We start from the raw sequence: 20,822 nt of genomic DNA, 5'->3' as shown, positions 1-20,822 counted from the left end.
AATCTTTCTGGCTTATCTTTTAATCCTCCAGATACTTCTTTTAGGATAGTTGCACACAATTCTGAACTACCACTAGATGGTACTATTCTCATAATGGAAAGTATCTACCTCATGAGTAAATTCTCTGAGTACATATTACAGGAATTCCAGAGATATTTACTCTTAGTACACTTACCAAAACCTTGAGATAATATTGGGCTGACCCAGGAAAAAGGAGACACTGGAGTGTTCCTACTCAGCAAACTAGAAGGACTCAGATGTCTGAACACTGAAGATATTTAAGAGGACGAGGGAAGTAATCTCAGGGCTGGGGATGACTTTGGAAATGAGATACTAGCCATGAAGTATGAAACAAGGGAGTATGCATGAGCTCCCAGGATTGGGCTGAGCATGCATTGTGTGTAGCTGTGAGCCTCACTAAGAACAAGGAAGGCCACTAGCAAAAATCTAAAGATCTCAGGGGCACAGAGAGTTTCTTCAACTGTGCTGATGATCTAAGGCACTGGAAGAAAAAGATGTTTTGGAGGATGAACATCACATGGTGAAGGAGACGGTGTCTGGGAACAGATTTTGGATTTCTGATCCATAGTTTGAAATGTAGGAATGGTGGGTGAATAAAAGGCAATTTATCTATTTTTGTATATACATATATTTTCCTAGCTTTTTTTCAGATCTTATAAAAAAGACTTTAAACTAAAAAAGAAAGCAAAGAAAGATGCCTGTATAATAGCCCACTTAATTATATATAATGCTTTAAGATTTGCATATTACATTACATTTATTACATTATTTGATCCTTTTTTGCTCTCCTTGGGGAGAACTTGACCTAAAGCTGAAGTAACAGTTGTCGATCCTTCTGGAATATGTTTAGTTGATGACTAGAGTGGCCAACCACCCAGTACTGGCCAACTTGACTGGTGCTACTTCTATAGAAGTAATTTGTTTTATACTGATATGATACTTGATATCTAGATTTTTTCCTGCCATATATTACTACTAACTTATTCTGTATCTTATTCTCACCAACAAAGAAGAATTTAGTGCTGAAGTAGAAACTGAATAACTCTTATGGGAAGGAGAGGGGGCAAAGGGGCATCTTTAAGATCTATTTTCCTAAAATGTAGGGTCATATTGTGCTTTGCTGTCCTATTCTCTAACAAAAATTCTAAAGGTCCAGAAAAAGTATTGGCAAACCTCAGCGATCTAAAATTTTATAAGTCAAGTTAGCCCCAAATTATAGGAAGCTCTGAAGAATCAGATTTTAAAGACAGAAACAGAAAAAAACTTGCTTATCTCATTATGAACTTTAGAGTTCTCCTGATGACATTTTGCAGGACTATTTGACGCTTTTGTATTCTTCTCCTATTTCTTCCATCTTCTATTTAAGTCTTTTAAAATTAAAAGGTGGTTTTCTTTTATTGTTTATTTTTTGCCATATTAATGGAAAAGAAATAGTGTCAGGGTGGATGTGACATTGATAATGGAAGACAGAAGGTAGAATTACTCACCTGTCATATTTCGTTCCTATTTTCTCTGCCAAGAAAATCTTAGAATTGAAAGGAATCTTATGAAGATGGCTACTAGAGAACTGAATAATATAAGTAGAAAGATAGTAAGAGAGCACCCAGCAACTCTTGATAAATTCAAGACACTAGGCTCAGATGAATGGCATCCAAAAATATTGGAAGGACCAGTAGATGAGGTTGCCAAGAAACATTGTCAGGAATCTTGGGTTGTTCAGTCTTTATAAAATGTATCAAAGGTTTGGAGCAAAGGGTCAAACATTCTAGACTGAACCAAATTAAAATGTAAATTGGAAAATATTTAATGAAATAAATAAAAATAGAGTAGGACATAGATATTGTTAATATGTGGTTTTCTAGGTCTACAGGGATCCTTATATGTGGTTTATGGTCCTTTTTCTATTTGAGTCTGACACTTTGGGTCGGAAAAAAGTCAAGTATCCTATTTTTTTAAAGCAAAGAATCTTTTATTTTAATTATGACTTTTTATATCACAATCAAATTCCAAAATATTGTCCCAACCCACAACCTTCAACATAGGCCACTTCCTTTTAAGACAGGTAAAGGATATGGAATTAAACTTGCTCTGTTGGTCACAGATAGCAGAATTAGGAACAATGGGTGGAAGTAGCAATGTGGAAAGTTTAGTCTTCATAAGAGCAAACTTCCTAATAATTAAAATTTCACTATTAAAAAGTGAAATAGGCTTGACTTAGAGATAAAGGTCTTGGTGGGAGTTAGATGGACAGTGGATAGAATATTGGGCCTAGAGTTTGGAAGATCTCAGTTCAAATACAATCTCAGACACTTAGTTGCTGTGGGACACTGGGCAAATCTTTTCATCTTTGTTTGCCTAAAGTTTTCTCAACTGCAAAACGGGAATAATAATAGCACCTACTTCTCCAGATTGTTATAAAGATCAAATGAGATGTTTGTAAAGTGTTTTGCATTGTTCCTAGAACAAGGTAGATACATAATAAGAGCTTAATAATTAAGTAAAAAATAAATTCCTTTCTTTTCTTGTCAGGAATATTAGGTCTCTTTTAACTCAGAGTATGTGAGACCAAAGAGAGTGTAGTATGATTTCCTAGAAAATTCTTTGTGAAAGTGTTTGGTGATTTATGTGGGAATTGGGAAGACAGTGAGTCCGTGCATGCCAAGGAAAGAACAGAAAGAGGAGCCTTTGCCATCAATTGGATTTGGTCTGAAAGACTATCTGGGGAAATTTGCCATAGGGCAGGGGAAGAGGAGATAGGCATGAAAGAGATGACAAGAACATGCCCATCTCCTACACTTCTCTGGAATATCTACTAGCATAGTGTGAGCTATGATGGAAAGACAAAATAAATTAGATATAGCTTTGTACCAAATACCTAAATCTTGAGTTTGAGTTTCTCTCAGCTTCTCTTCAGGAAAAGATTGCCAAAGGATGTATGGGGAGAGCATAGAATGACCTAGGGATTCAAGAATCACATCAGTATCTATTTTCTGATAGTCTATGTCAAAATATTCTTTACCAGAACACCTAATAGCACTATTTATTCAGAGATAGAGAATATAAAAATGCTATTTGGAACAGTGGTTGAAATAAGAATGGAAATGTAATCTCATTGAGTCTGTTTTTCATCTAGACAGTAATCTAAAAAAATCTCTTATTATCTCAGGATTTGAAGGTACAAGGTGTCCCAAAATTCTTAGTACAATTTTAAACTTTAATGATAAAGAATAAAAAATAAAAATTCTGCAATCTTTACAAAAAAGATAATTTGAAAATGTAATTCTTTTAATACCTAACACTTTAGTTTTGTTGATTTTGAAGACTAATTAGGGTTATTGTTTTATTTTGTTTTGTTTTAGAAACAGTTAATACATGTAGCAAGAGCCCTTTCCCACAAAGATCTCTTTTACATAGGCTGTTCATCTTATGAGACCAAGGGCTACAGCTAATAGAGGCAGGAATGACAAAAAAAAGCAAGCCATTGGCTTTTGCATGAAATGGTTTCCATTTGGCCTCATTTTTTTTTTTAACTTTAAAACGCTGAAACAATGAAAACCAGCTACTGGGGATAGAAATCCCTGAATTCAATTATTGTTATCTCTGGGTCATCTTTGATCAGTCTACCGCAAGGATGATATTAGAAAATAAGTATTGTTTTATTAGTTTAGGAATAAGAAATAAAATAGCTGACTTGAGAAAAGAGCTGGAGTTTAAAGCAGAACTGAGAAAGCATGTTAATTTCAACTGCTGACAGTTATAACTGTTTTTCTGTGTCAATTACTCTCTCTGGCATTTGGGAGTTGCTTTCTGGCAGTTGGCAGAGACACACTCTCAGAGATTCTCTCTCTCAGGGCTGGAGGAGGTAACATCTTTGCCTCTCTGTCTGAGGGAAAGATCTGAAGGAATTCAGTGTTTTCCTTTCCCAACTTGGGAAACACTATTAACTATCTATTGCAGTTTTTATAGATTGTTTAACTCTGAGAAGACCAAAGAAAAACCTGGTCTTTGGTTTGGACTCAGAGTCCTAACTTGATTCTTGTTGAGACTCAACCAGCTAGCCTTTGCTATTTTATAATTAGGGAAGCTCTGCTAAAAGGAATGAAGGGCTGCTTTACTTGCCCAGAAAATTTTGAATAAATTCAGATATTTGCTTAAGAAGATAATGAATATCTGAGCCAGTTTTAAGATCAAATATGCACTGTAACTAAAAGATACACAGGTTTGGATCCCATTAAACTCACTGATATTTGTATCATACATCATCATTTTGTTTCTCACTCTTACCCCCAAATAATGAACTATTTTTATAAGCACTGTCCAGATTGATCTACTATGAATATGGAACAATTGAAACTTGGCTATATATGTTTTTGAAGGGTTTGAGAGGAAAAGGAAAAAGTTGAAAAGGAGAAATTGGAAAAAAATTAAATAAGAAAGGTAGAGAGGAATGTCTATCTTGGCTCCTATTTTAACATCTGCAATTGAGGAACTCATACCTCCCTTACTAGAAGCCACTAAGTCCCTGACTCTGGCAACTGATAATGCCCTCAAACCTGGAGGATCAATACATGTTTTTGTTTTTCCTGTGGAAGACCAGGCCATGTAGCAATAAACTGTAAGAGACAGAATTGGGAGAGCATTGTGGGAAGATGACAGAGGAGGGTGGGAAGTTTTCTTGCCTTCCTAAAACCCTCTTCACCAAAAATAACTCTATGAAATCAACATTGAAAGCAGCAAAAACAAGATTCCTGAGTTAAACTGAATAGCTGAGGCCAAATAGAGAGAAAGGTATCTAATTTCCCTTAGGCCTACCATCTTTTGCCCTGGGGGAAGAAAAAGAATAAATAGATGTAATCCACAAAGCAACTCTGGAGGGTTATGATTAGTAACCTCATCTTTTTTTTGTTTGTTTGTTTGTTTTTTTGCTGAGTTGGGGGAGCCTGCCCCTAAGTATATCACTAGAATCTGAATCCACAGGCAGAGAGCCCTGGAAGCAGCTGTGCTTGCTTAGGTCTTGGCTCAGGAGACCCTGGCTGAACCACAGGGGACTGAAGAAGAGGACACCTTGGAGTCAGCAGGTAGATAGATTAAAAAATAAAAGGGGTAAGGGATAAGGGAGTAATCTTTGGGAAGGTGGGTTAATTTGGAAATAGGAGGGCAGGAAGAAAGGGAAAGGGTGGATTTGGGGAAAGGGATGTGCATAGGAGAGGTATTAGACAAAGGAAATTGGACATCAAAGGTGTAGTATTTAAATTAATGTCCAATACTTCAAGTATTATATTTTACAAATTTTGTTATCTAACAAAATAGAACCACGTGACTAAGTTTTTCTACATGCTCAAAAATCCCACTCCATCAAAGCTGTGACAGGAAGACAAGAGAGAGACAGAACTACACAGAGTTTATATCATATCTACTTCAGCACGTAATGACAGGAAGAGAGTGGAGTACTAAGAATTATAGTTTTTTTAGGGTAAAAGATTCTAATTACACAATCACCCTGGGATTCTTTGGGAAACTAATCTCCCCAAAGGATCATGTAAACATAATGTTCTCTTTCCCTTTTATCCCCAAATTATTGCAATAAGACTAATGATTGCTTGGTGCATTGACAAAAAGCCTATCATGGGGCAGTCCCCTTTGGCATAAAAGTATACATTCAAAATAAATGCATTCAACCCTCCACAGTTCAATTTCACTATATCCCAAAGTTCATTCTGGATCTTTTGGTGCAGTGTGAGGTTTCTGCAGGCATCTCCATGGTGCTTTCACCAAGCAATTCACTTCCTGGATTCTGGGAGGTAGCAAATTTCTTATCCTAAAATTACTCTCAAACAAGAAAAACTTTTGTAAAACTAGAATTTTATGACAATTATACAACCCCCCTGAGGAGGGTGTTGACAGTTGGGGGCCATCAAAGCCACACTTTTTGACACCATTACATGTGGAAACCAAGGATCTCAAAGTGATCCCCGGGAAGGAAGGAAACACCCACTCAGACCCCTCTGTGTGACTTCTCTTACTAACATCCATTATTATTGGAATTGATTCCCCAGAGAAAATAGATGAAAACAAAATAATCATAGGATTAATACAGATATTTTACTTTATTCCCCCAGAATATACCAAAAGATCATATTTACAAAATCAAATCTAAAGATTCCTATGGGATAAACTTCTAACAAAATTGCAGTTAAATTCTCCACCCCCACTACAAGTAGGGGATGACAGGTAGATTAATTACCCTCCAGGCAGAGACCACTACATTATACCTCACTGACTTGTTTTACTAAATAAAGCCTAGGTAATCTGTCTTAGAAACCTTAGTGAAACATTAGAAAATGAAATCTTGACATTGGAAAGTTACTTAAATCTGGGTTATGTTGATTAACATCGACTTGACAACAATATTGTGTGTTGATTGTCTCCTTAGAAACTTGATTTATTGTGTATTTGATTAAAGTAACAAATAATTATTCTTGGCTTAACTGCATGTTTGAGCCCTAGCCATGCTGCCTGTGATGCAAAAAACATCCGTCTACTATAAAAGCTTTGCATGGAATCAAAGTATGTAACTGTGTAACCAATGAAGGTATAAAATAAAGCCAAGCTCTTCTCCTCATTCATTATCCTCCAATGCTGCCACATCCAGTCAAGGATCCCCACAGTTGATAAACATATGAATCAACTCAGGATACATTAATTTTCACTAAGAAAACAGATTTCTTAAAAATAGTAGTATAGCAGCTAAATCAAGAAAACCTTTTGGGTCTAAAACATCACCAAGAATCTAGATCATTCTGGTGGAAGGGTAGACTAAGCTGAAGAGTTACAAATAGAAAAAATCATCCAGAAGCCACCAGGCTAACTGGGTAATGCTCCCTTCTTGAGAGCCCTCCAGAGGTGCCATGCTCCCTAGGAAAACCTTCCCACTTCCCAGATGAGACTATAATAGTCATATATTGCATGCCTTTATATGTCTCATCCATTACATTTTTATAAATTTGGAGGTGGGGATTATAACAGTGCTATAGCACTTCACTTCAGCTACTAAATGGACTCTTATCTCTTGTTACAAACAACTCAAAGTCACTTTTACAATGGTATTTTCTCCAGTCCAGTCATGTGGTGAGATACAAATAAAGATAATGCAACAGCACATATAGCTAATTGTCAAAACACAGTAAGTTAAAGTGACATAGTGTAACAGAACTTAACAAACAAAATACAATCTTAAAACAAGCAATCAGCAAATACAATATATGTGACAGGATACAGGCACTAAATTCAAGAGTCCTTTTTTCTAGTTCTGATACAGAGGCTTCCATAAAACAATGGAGTCTGAAAAGGCTTAACATTTTCACCTCCAGACTCTTTAAAGTTCCTTCCCCTCCCCAGTATCATCATCCATCTGGATTCCTTAGTCACACCTCTGGGATCTCCCATAGTGAGGGAGAATTCCACACTGAGCATAGTGTGGGGGAATCCCATATTGGATGTGTTGTAGAGACTGAACAGGCCATAATGGCAAGGGGGTTGTGAATTTCAAAACTACTCCACCCTATTCAGACCATTTTTTAGAAGATTGGATTTAGCTATTTCCTGATCAATAACAATAGAGATACTTGGAATAACAGAATCAGGTCTTGGAAACTACATTCCCCACCCTACTCAGTGTAACAAGATTAGGAAGGGCTGCAGCAAACTCAAGATTTAATTATTTGAGAATATGGCCTTCAACAGACATGGGCAAAAAAAGGACAGACCTCTAGGCAGTCCTAAGTCAAGCTTGAACCAGCATTGGCACATGTGAGACGCAGGAAATGAGGTAGAGAACAGCCTCTGGAGTTCTCAGGACTTCCTGGGAGGAGGGCTAGAGTGCAGTTTGAGGCTGGAGCTTGAGGTTGGAGGAGCCGTGCAGACTTCTTTCCTTCAGATTGGTCACATGAGTGATAAGAACTGACCCCAATCCCTGCCTTGGCTCTCCAAGGCCTAATGCCCATGCTGGCTCTGCTTGAGCCAAAGTGGTTCTGAATTAAACTCCTTTCCTTCTCTCCCTCTTTCCTTCTCTCCCTCTTTCCTTCTCTCCCTCTCTCTCTCTCCCTCTAATATTTTCTTCCTCCTGTTGTAATTAAATCACCATAAAAATTTGGCAGCTGACTTGGGTATTTTATTATTTGGGATTTCCCTAGGTGATCATTTAAATTTAGATTTTTTTTTCAGTCTCAACTATAATTTTAACTGTTACAGGATCTGGGGAGATGACTTTTTCCCCTGAATTTTAGGATTATTCAATCTAATCATAATGACCAGTGTACCCAGGAACAGTAGGAAGAAAAGACATCCTAAAATTGGGAGTTGATTGAGATAGATAATGCACTGCTCTTTCATAGAGTGGGCCTTGCTTGCAATTCTACTTCCTCTCTATAGTTTAGAAGAGTAAACTTCCTTCCCCCCCCAGGGGTAAAAATGCCAGGGAGCAGCTTACTTCCTCTACCACATGGACAGAGAGTTAAGAGGGTAGAAACATCTCCTCAGGTAAAAGCTCTTCAGGAGGCTAATTATTGCCTAAGAGAAACACAACTAGCCTTACAAGGCAAGCAGCTAGCAAGCACTCAGGTGTTAGCAATGTAAGGGAAAGAAGGATTTATATTTTCCCAGCTCCTTGAAGGGTGGCTTCAAGGACTCCCAGAGTGGGGTGCTGGAAATCATTTTTTAGGGTAACATATTCTAATTACACAAAGGAGAGATACTGAAGAAAGAAAGGAAGAGAGAGATATATAGTAAGGATAAATGGAATAGATGGAAATGTCCAATTGGTAACTATGACACTGAATGTAATGTAATGAATTCATATATGGGAAGAAAATGGAAAACAGAAAGCATAAAAAATAGGACCTGACAATGTAGTGTTTACAAGAAGCACACTGAAAGTGAGACACTCAGAGTGAAGGTGAGGGATTGGAGCAGTTGATCTAGAGAAAGCAGTGGTAGTCATCCTAATGTCCAACAGGGTTGGGCCTGAAATGGATATAATTGGAAAGAATGAATAAGATAACAATATTATGTTGGTGTGTTCTAAAAGATGCAGCAATCAGTAGCAGCAGTAGCTCAGCTGGGGCCACCAGGCAGTTAACAATAGGAGGAGTGGCAGCAGCAGGTGGTAGCTCAGGATAACTCCAAAGAGAGGCCACAGAAGGAGAAACATGGTTTCTTTTCAAACTAATCTAGAAGTAGTCTCTTTTTATTGTGGTTGGACTCTGAATATTTTTATAGGTGGTCTCCAGGGATTTAATTTCTAAATCCCAAAATGAATTTCTAAAGTGAATGGAATTTATGGTAGTTTATTTATAATAGAGGGAAGATATTAAGGAAGAGAGGAAAGGGAAGCGAGAGAGAGGGGGGAGAGAGAGAGAGAGAGAGAGAGAGAGAGAGAGAGAGAGAGAGAGAGAGAGAGAGAGAGAGAGAGAGAGAGAGAGAGAGAGAGAGAGAGAGAGAGAGATATCTGGCTTCTTCTGTTTACACCTCCGAGAAAAGGCAGAGTCACTAAGTCAGCCTTTCACTCACCAACAGTGACTGTCTAAAATGGAAAAGCAGTCTGAGGTCTCCTGCATGAGTTCCTCCAGGGGTCCAGTTCCTCCAGTCCAACTCCGAGTCAGAGTTCTTCCATCTAACTTGAATCTCAAATCAAATATCTAATCGAATATCTTCTTCTGGCCTCTGATCCTCTTTTTAAAGATCTTTTTCTCTTGTGTCACCTCCCCTAAATTTCATGTCTACCAATCACAGCAGACTCTTTTCTCCAGGACTTCCCACTATTTAGTTCACACCTTCTTTGGTTAGATTATATCTTTTGGGTTACTTAACAGCCTTTTTTGGTTAGTTCACCTTTTGTTGTTACTTAACACCTTTTCATAGTTAAAATGGGGAGATCTACTTAAAATACTGATTTATCACCTTTTGGGGATTAAAATCTAAAAATAGATTGTGGATTACTATTCAATCTTCCCAATAAAGGAAGAGCTAAGTACCTTCAGTTACAATCAGGGGATTACAATTTAATCATCACAATAAAAGAAGAGCTAAGTATCTTCATTGTTACAATGAGGAGATAGCTAAATACAATCTTCACAGTAGTCTTTGAAGAGGATGCCAGAGGAATCATGAATTGGTTGTGAATGAGGGGAAGGGGTTTTGGGGTCTGAGTGTCATGACTTTTCTAGACCTTAATGCTTTACTCCCTCTTATTGCAGTCTGTTCCCCTCCATCCTAGTAAAGAACCTCATTTAATCCCTAAGTTTAGGGACACTTATTATGATTGTTTATTGGACACTGGGGTCTCCAAATCTATCTTAGTGAGCAAACCCAATTCTGAATGTACCTCCTTTGGGTCTTTAAATGTGGTTGGAATGTCAAGGAAGCCTCAAAAATGTTTGTAAGCTTTCTCCTCACCTTGTGTCCATGGGACCTTTGACATAACACTCATTTCTCCTAATACCTGAATCCCCTATGAATCTCTTATGCAAACTCAGAGATATCAGTATCTTGCTCTTGAGATGGCTCCATGTCTCTACAATTGCCTAAGAATTTATCTTTATTTTCAGTTCTTCTTCTTGACTATCAAGAGACAACAATCTATCCCTTTGAAATTTCAGCAGACATCCCTGAATCCTTCTATGCCTCTTCTGATGTATGCCTTCTTAATTTAGCTATTTCAGTTACTACTAGGAGAAAAAGTGGCCCCTCTCTTTCCATTCCTCAGTATCCTTTATTCAAAGAAGCTATTGCAGGAGTATCTCAATAAGTGATTAATTAAGCAAAGAATAATAATTTCATGCAAATCCAATACAATTTGCCAATTCTCCCAAGAGTCCAAGTCAGGTCTAGATGGGAAACAATTCTTATTTAATACCTAGGCATCCAGTGGTGCAAAACCCTGCAACTATCACTAGTGATTCAACTTATTTCACAGTGGGAGATCTCTGATCTACTTTTCCCCCATTCCTCTTCTATTAATTGTAGGAAAATATTTGGTTCACCCAAAACCAATCACATGGACTTGCTTGCCTCAGGGATATGTAGAAAGCCCAACTTTATTCTCTCAAATTTACAACTTAACAGTGATTTTCATTTTTAAGAGTGCTACTTTCATTCATTATGTTCATGATCTGTTTTTAACTGCACCAGATGCAGAGATATACTAGGAATATAGGAGGCATTTCCTTTTACAGCTCTACTAGAGGGGTCACAATGAAAATGGAATATTTTTGGTTTTATTTTAACTGCTGGAATGCTCTCTATTTCTTCCAAATGCATCAAAGCTATTCAGAAACTCTCTGCAACCTCCTCTAAGAGGTCATTGAGAACAATTCTGGGAGCCACTGGGTTTTGTAGACAATGGATCCCTTTCTATAGGGAAATTACTAAGCACTTCTTAACTCTACAAATTCAGTCCCTGAACCTCTTCAGTTAAATTCCCAACACCTATCAGCTCTCATAAAATTAAAAACCATGTTCTTTTCACTCCTGCTTTAGGAATTCTAGACTATAGAAAGTCATTTACATTGTATGAAAATGAATAGAGCAGGGTGGCTTCTGAGGTCTTGACTCAAGCCTTAGAACCCACACAATGATGAGCAGCCTACAACTATGTACAGCTAGATGCAATGGCTGCTTGAACAACCCCTGCCTTCAGGAGGACTGGCTATAGTTCTCTTAGTAGAGAAGCCTTCTGACCATCCTAGGTTCACTTATAACTATTCTCTGCGCCCAGGAGATCATTACTACTCCAACAGAATACAGGCATTTTTAGCTCAAAGACTTACTAGGTTTGAGGTAACTTTGTTATGGTGTGAAAATGTCAACCTTAAACACTACAGTTCTTAACATGGCAACACTGCTTTCTGATTTGACAATTTCTGGGGAACCATTACATGATTGTACATCTATCATTGATATGGCTGAAAATCCTCATGTTGATCTTTCCAGTTTTCCTTTAGAAAACTGATTTAAAACAAATCATAGAAACAATTAATAATTTCATTGAGGAAAATGACAATGGTGAGACATCCTTTCAAATCTTATGGGATGCAGCCAAAGCAGTAATCAGAGGAAAATTCATATCCCTGAGTGCATATATTAACAAACTATGGAGGGCAGAGATCAATGAATTGGAAATGCAAATAAAAAAAACTTGAAAATGAACAAATTAACCCCCCCCAGAAGAAAACCAAACTAGAGATCCTAAAAATTAAGGGAGAAATTAATAAAATCGAAAGTGATAGAACTATTGAACTAATAAATAAGACTAGAAGCTGGTACTTTGAAAAAAACAAATAGACAAAATAGACAAAGTCCTGGTCAATCTATTTTTAAAAAAGGAAAGAAGAAAAGCAAATTAACAGCATCAAAGATGAAAAGGGGGACATCACCTCCAATGAAGAGGAAATTAAGGCAATCATTAAAAACTACTTTGCCCAATTATATGGCAATAAATATATCAATCTAGGTGATATGGATGAATATTTACAAAAAATATAAACTGCCTAGACTAACAGAAGAAGAAATAGAATTCTTAATCCCATATCAGAAAATGAAATCCAACAGGCCATCAAAGAACTCCCTAAGAAAAAATCTCCAGGGCCTGATGGATTCACCAGTGAATTCTATCAAACATTCAAAGAACAGCTAATCCAAATACTATACAAACTATTTGACAAAATAAGCAAAGAGGGAGTTCTACCAAATTCCTTTCATGATACAAACATGGTACTGATTCCAAAGCCAGGCAGGTCAAAAACAGGGAAAGAAAAATAATGATAGACCAATCTCCTGAATGAATATAGTTGCAAAAATCGTAATTAGGATACTAGCAAAAAGACTCCAGTACATGATCATAAGGGTCATTCACCATGATCAAGTAGGATTTATACCAGGGATGCAAGGCTGGTTCAATATTAGGAAAACCATCCACATAATTGACCATATCAACAAGCAAACCAACAAAAATCACATGATTATTTCAATAGATGCAGAAAAAGCCTTTGATAAAATACAACACCCATTCCTATTTAAAACCCTAGAAAGCATAGAAATAGAAGGGTCATTCCTAAAAATAATAAACAGTATATATCTAAAACCATTAGCTAATATCATCTGCAATGGGGATAAACTAGATGCAGTCCCAATAAGATCAGGAGTGAAACAAGGATGCCCATTATCACCTCTACTATTTGACATTGTACTAGAAACACTAGCAGTAGCAATTAGAGAAGAAAAAGAAATTGAAGGCATTAAAATAGGCAAGGAGGAGACCAAGTTATAGCTCTTTGCAGATGGCATGATGGTCTACTTAAAGAATCCTAGAGATTCAACCAAAAAGCTAATTGAAATAATCAACAACTTTAGCAAAGTTGCAGGATACAAAATAAACCCATATAAGTCATCAACATTTCTATATATTTCCAACACAGCTCAGTAGGAAGAACTAGAAAGAGGAATCCCATTCAAAAACACCTTAGACAAAATAAAATACTTAGGAATCTATCTCCCAAGACAAACACAGGAACTATATGAACACAACTACAAAACACTCTCCACACAACTAAAACTAGACTTGAGCAATTGGAAAAACATTAACTGCTCATGGGTAGGATGAGCCAATATAATAAAAATGACCATCCTACCTAAACTTATTTATCTATTTAGTGCCATACCCATTGAACTTCCAAAAATTGTTTTTACTGATTTAGAAAAAACCATAACAAAGTTCATTTGGAAGAACAAATGATCAAAGATATCCAGGGAAATAGGGGGAAAAATACAAAGGAAGGGGGCCTTGCAGTCCCAGACCTCAAACTATATTACAAAGCAGCAGTCATCAAAACAATTTGGTACTGCCTAAGAGACAGAAAGGAGGATCAGTGGAATAGACTGGGGGCAAGCAACCTCAGCAAGACAGTGTACGATAAACCCAAAGATCCCAGCTTTTGGGACAAAAATCCACTATTCGATAAAAACTGCTGGGAAAATTGGAAGACAGTGTGGGAGAGATTAGGAATTGATCAACACCTCACACCCTACACCAAGATAAATTCAAAATAGGTGAATGACTTGAACATAAAGAAGGAAACTATAAGTAAATTAGGCAAACACAGAATAGTATACATGTCAGACCTTTGGGAAGGGAAAGATTTTAAAACCAATCAAGACTTGGAAAGAGTCACAAAATGTAAAATAAATAATTTTGATTTCATCAAATTAAAAAGTTTTTGTACAAACAAAACCAATGTAACTAAAATCAGAAGGGAAGCAACAAATTGGGAAACAATCTTCATAAAAACCTCTGACAAAGGTTCAATTACTCAAATTTACAAAGAGCTAAATCAATTGTACAAAAAATCAATCCATTCTCCAATTGATAAATGGGCAAGGGACATGAATAGGCAGTTTTCAGTTAAAGAAATCAAAACTATTAATAAGCACATGAAAAAGTGTTCTAAATCTCTTATAATCAGAGGAATGCAAATCAAAACAACTCTGAGGTATCACCTCACACCTATCAGATTGGCTAACATGACAGCAAAGGAAAGTAATGAATGCTGGAGGGGATGTGGCAAAGTAGGGACATTAATTCACTGCTGGTGGGGTTGTGAACTGATCCAACCATTCTGGAGGGCAATTTGGAACTATGCCCAAAGGGTGATAAAAGACTGTCTGCACTTTGATCCAGCCATAGCACTGCTGGGTTTGTACCCCAAAGAGATAATAAGGAAAAGGACTTGTACAAGAATATTCATAGCTGCACCCTTTGTGGTGGCCAAAAATTGGAAAATGAGGGGATGCCCTTCAATTGGAGAATGGCTGAACAAATTGTGGTATATGTTGGTGATGGAATACTATTGTGGTAAAAGGAATTCCACGGATACTAGAACAACCTCCAGGAAGTGATGCAGAGCGAAAGGAGCAGAACCAGGAAAACATTATACACAGAGACTGATACATTGTGGTACAATCGAAGGTAATGGATTTCTCCATTAGTGTCAATGCAATGTCCCTGAACAATCTGCAGGGATCTAGGAGAAAAAACACTATCCACAAACAGAGGACAAACTGTGGGAGTAAAAACACTGAGGAAAAGCAACTGCTTGACTACAAGGGTTGAGGGGACATGTCTGAGGAGAGACTCTAAATGAACACGCTAATGCAAATACCCACAACATGGAAATGGGTTCAAATCAAGAACACATGTGATACCCAGTGGAATCATGCGTGGCTATGGGGGTGGGGGGAGGAAAAGAAAATGATATTTGTCTCCAATGAATAATGTTTGGAAATGACCAAATAATATAATGTTTTGTTTTTTTTTAAGAAAAATTTAAAGAAAATTACAGAAAAAAAAGAAAACTGATTTAATTCTCTATTCTGATGGCCCTTTTTTTTTTTAATCCCTTACCTTCTTTCTTGGAGTCAATACAATACTGTGTATTGACTCCAAGGCAGAAGAGTGGTAAAGGTTAGGCAATGGGGATTAAATGGGGATTACCCAGGGTCACACAGCTGGGAAGTATCTGAGGCCAGATTTGAACCTAGGACCTCCCATCACTAAATCTGACTCTCAAGCCACTGAGCCACCCAGCTGCCCCCTAATAGTCCTTCTTTTATGAGAAGGCACATGTCACACTGATGCCACAGTGGTTTTAGAATATGATATCATCTGGGCTACTTAATTACCTTCATTTTAAGCATACAGGAAGATAAACTGTTAGCACTGAGAGGTCTGTATACTAGCTAGAAGAAAGCAACAATTTACAAAGAATTGAGGTATGCTTTAGGGGTCTATCATGCTGTTAAGATTCTCTCAATGCAGAGAGGTTTCCTGACTTCTTCTGGCAAGGCCATTGAAAATAAGGAGATTATTAAAGAACTCCTCTCTGCTCTTTCTATAGCCTTGGCTATTGTTTATTGCTCTGCCCATACAGGAGGAATTGATCTTATCTCTAGAAGTCAGAGGGAAGGTATTACTGCTAAGCTTGTGGTCTTAGAAGGTCCCAAGTTAGTTTTGACTGACATCTATTGACACAAACTAGATTTTTCTCTCTCTTATAATAAACAGGAAAGTAGGGGTACATATGCTTCTGGTGATTAAATCTAAAAATGGGCAGGGAAGAGTTAATCACATCTTCATACCCCTACTTGACACTAAGTAAGAGAGTTCAAAAATCACTAGAGTAAGCTCACACCTTCAATGGTCACTGTCCCCTCCCCCCTTGGGTAGTGCTAGGCAAATTGAAAGACTCTGATTAGTTCCCATAAAGTGGGGGAGCAACAGCAAGTGACTTCAAGAAAACTGCTTTAAAAAGGCCAGCTGGAGGATTCAGTCATTCACTCTGTGTTGTTGAGCCAGATTGGAGGAGGAGACTCTTTCCTTAGATCCTGAGGTGGTGAGTGGAGTGATTCCTTCCTTGGTTCTTTGGTGAAAAGACCCTCTCTGAAAAGCACCTCATTGGTACTTCAGTGGGACACTGCCTTCAGCATGAATTCTGGTGAGATTCTTAGCAGTCTTAGCCTCGTGTGCACTGAAGGTTCTTGGCAGATTCTCCAGTGTCTCCTGGATCTTTGGATTTCTGCTTCCTGGTAAGATTAGCTTTCAGATTTGCATTTGCAGTCTGGAGACATTAGGATTAACTTTAGGATATTTGTAGCTAGGCAGTACTTTCTATCTCTTTACCTTTTTCCACTTTCATTCTTTCCACCTCTGTAAATAAAGCTGCTAAAAGAAATTTTGACTTAAGCTATAATATTTTTAAATCGGTGACCACAATATTATTTTAGAACTTTCATATTAGCATCAAAACCTAAATTTAAATTCTTATAGCCTCTTATCCTATCTGGCATATAATCAGCACACTTTTAATACCAAAGGTTTTGTTGGGCATCCCTGGTTTACACACTTTTTGAACATCTGCAAGTTGATTTCTTCAATATGCCTAAATTTGGACACTATGAAGTTTGGCTTGTTATAGTGGACCAACTCACTAGATGGATAAAAGCTTTCCCTGGTACTTGTGTCACATGGGCTTTCATTGCTAAAATGCTATTGAGGGAGGGAGATTGTTCCACAATTTGGCCCAACAGCATGCATTGATTCAGATAAGGACATTCATTTTGATGACTTTTATCACAGGTTTATTCTTTTTTGTGAATTATTCCCAAACTCCACATACCTTGCCATCTTCAGAGCCCAGGCCAAGTTGAAAACATGAAAAAAGAACTTAAATCCATAATTGGCAAACTATGACTCATTTAAAATGTCCTGAGATTGGAAAACATTATATATAGAGATCAATACACTGTGGAACAATTGAATGTAATGGACTTCTCCATTAGTGGCAATGCAGTGATCCTGAAAAACCCAGAGGGATCTAAGAGAAAGAACACTGTTCACATTCAGAGGAAAAACTGTGGGAATAGAAACACAGAAGAAAAACAACTGCTTTATTACATGGGTCGAGGGGATATGGCTAGGGATGTAGACTCTAAATGAACATCCTAATGCAAACATCAACAGCATGGAAATATGTTCTGATCAAGGACACATGTAATACCCAGTGGAATTGCATGTCACCTAAGGGAAGGGGTGGGGGGGAGTGGAGAGAAAGAATATGATTCTTGTAACCAAGGAAAAATATTCTAAATTGACTAATTAAATAAAAATTTTAAAAAACAGAAAAAAAAATGTTCTAAGGTTCTCCCTTTAGTCCTATTCTACCTGGACAGGAATCCCAGGGGAGATCTACATGTTTCACCATTTGAGATGCTTTTTAGACATTGCTCTATTCAGGCAAAACCCTCTCCCTCTGTATATACATCTTTACTAGGAGACAACACAGGTCACTTTCTGCATACAGGAATTTTAGGTTAGATTACACCAACTTCATAACTATGCGGCAACAGTACAAGCAGGACCCTTGGACTTTTCACTCCATTATCTACATCCCGGAGACAAATGTATATAAAGAACTTTCAGTAAACTAGTGGACTCTGCTTCCTTTGGGCCTGGGGTCCTTCCCAAGTGTTGCTGACTACTCTGTCAAAACTGTGGGGAACAGATTCCTAGATTAATTGCTTTCATGTAAACCAATACCATCTATTGACACTGATTAACCATATCCTATAGCTTCATTGACATGATTACCTTTTGTTTTGATTCTAATCCTTTTTTGCTTAGGGATTTATAGGGACCCTAACTTCATTTACTCCATTTAAAATGCTGTCTTCATTTGGGTTTATTTTTTCTCAGCATTATTCCAAATTTTCCTCTTTTGTTCTCTCTTCTGGACTAAGGATAATGTTATTTATTATCACTCAGATAGGTATACTCTACCTCTAAAGCAAGATCATTGAGTCTTACAGATACTGAGTTCATCACCAGTTCCATTGGAGCTTTTTTTTTTTTTAATTTAAAAAAAAAACTCTTATCTTCTATCTTAGAATCTGAGTACTCAGCTGTCTCCCCATTGGAGCTCTTTTATCACAGGCAACAAGCCCACTCCATATAAATAAGACTGCTACAGCTTATACCTCCTTAGGGTCATAGATTGCCAAATAAGCCACCTATCCTTTGATTTTGCAATATGTCACAAGTCACATGTCACATGATTTTAGTAGGTGCTCCAAAGTAACTTTCAGATGTATAGAAGCTCCAGTCCCACTCACTATTGATTTGTGTTTTGAGATAAGGAACTATGGGGTAGCCGATATGTGAGAGGCAATGTGAAGTGTAAGCCTGCTATTCCATTCCCTATGCCATTTATCTGTGCTAAAACACACCTTGACAGGATAAAGGATGAATCATAGCTTTACTGTTTCATCTTCTTCTCTTACCCTAACAACATTCTGAGAGCTGGGGCAGAGACCAGCCACAAAAATAGCAGCCTCAAGGAGCCAATTCTCACTGCTCTGGCTTGGGGGTAACAGGGAATACAGGGGAGTGAAGGACGCAGATACATACTGTTGGAGAGTCCTGGGGATGGAAAGAAAGACTTACAGGGAGGTGGCCACGTTGAAGGGTACCTTGGGGCTCACATTTACTACCAATGGACAGGCACAGGTGAAGCTGATAGCAGTTGACCCAGTGGAGGCGACTGAACCAAAAAGGGCTGGAGGAAGCTGTGTTTTCAGAAAGTACAGGGCATGGCTTGTATTGGTCAAAAATGAGACACATCGTCACAGAAAAGGACAGATTTCCCATCAGCTTTGATGAAGGCTGGAAATTCTCTCTAACCTCAGCTTACTCTTTCTTTTCCCAATGGTGGTTTGGAACTTGTGGCTTGGCTTGTTACCCCACCAATGTCAGTGCATGATCATTTTATTGGCTGGGTGAAAAACCCAATGATTAGAAATCTGGGCACTTGGCATATAGAGCAAGAGAGTTAAGCCTAATTCATTGCAGCACAGAGATTTTCTATGCTTCTATACCACTTTTGTGATGATGGCAATAATAGGTTCTATTAGGAACATCTCTGCTGAGATTAAGAAATTGACTCAGGCTATGGTCCAAGCTGTTTCCTGGACTTCTAAAGCTATTTCCTTTCTTTAGAAGAAGACTGACCCCATGACAAAAATAGTCATGTAAAACCATTTACAATGGCTTCAGGCGACACTTGTGCTCTTATTAATAAATTGTGTAGTTTTTACACAAATAAGTCAGGGGAAATTGTTACAAACCTCCATGAGCTCCAAAGAATTATGAATGACAGAAAATTTTAAGAGACCCATGTGGCATCTGATATCACATAATGGAACGTCTCCTGGGTACAGGGTACCCTTTGGCAAGTGTGGACAAATGGGCCTTTTTTAATTCTAGGAATTATTATCCTTTTCAACCTTTGCCTTAGTTTTGTACTAAAGCCTATGCCAAGCTTTTACCAGGGGAAAAACTTATGTGTATGCATACTGAGAATCATGTCTATGTTAGAGATCTGGTTGATTTAATTTTTAAGTAATCAATTTGTTTCTTTAAAATACATGTTTTAACTGTTACATTGTTAAATAGGGTTTGGGAAATATTTTTTCTTTTATTTCATTAGTTGTTTGTTTGTTTTTTTAAACCCTTACCTTCCATCTTGGAATCAATACTGTGTATTAGTTCCAAGGCAGAAGATGGTAAGGGCTGGGCAATAGGGGTCAAGTGACTTGCTCAGGATCACACAGCTGGGAAGTGTCTGAGGTCAGATTTGAACTTAGGACCTCCCATCTCTAGGCCTGGCTCTCAATCCACTGAGCTACCCAGCTGCCCTCCATTTCATTAGTTTTAAGTATGATTTTTTTATTTGTTTTTGGAATTACACCTGATATTTGATACTAAAGGATCAATTTCCATTGTTTAAGAGCCCTGATAATGTTGCATACCTCAAAATTTAAAACTACTGAAATCTGCTATTTGATTAAGCCTTATGGGACTGTAAATAATGCTATTTCAGTCTGACTGATCACAGATGTCAGCAGTCACTGTGGGAGTATCCTATATCAGTGACTAGATGAGGAAAGTTATCTCAGAAAAGGATCAGGAAAACAACCATTTGGCAAAGACCAAGATAGGACTCTTGATTTTTACCCTGGTAAGACATATCTTATGGGGAATATTTTCATCTAGCTCTGACTCTGGCTTGTTACCTTTGACATTATATGGAGTAGGCATCAGACTAGGGGCTCACATTCCCCTTTGACATTCTTCTGTCCCTCTTTTTCTTTGTTTTGGCAACTTTATTCAGTCATGACAGATGAGGGGGGTGATAATT

This window comes from Monodelphis domestica, chromosome 4, assembly GCF_027887165.1.
Source record: "Monodelphis domestica isolate mMonDom1 chromosome 4, mMonDom1.pri, whole genome shotgun sequence".
In the NCBI taxonomy this organism is placed as follows: domain Eukaryota; kingdom Metazoa; phylum Chordata; class Mammalia; order Didelphimorphia; family Didelphidae; genus Monodelphis; species Monodelphis domestica.
The sequence above is the reverse complement of the archived record's forward strand: the minus strand, read 5'-3'. Positions refer to the sequence as shown.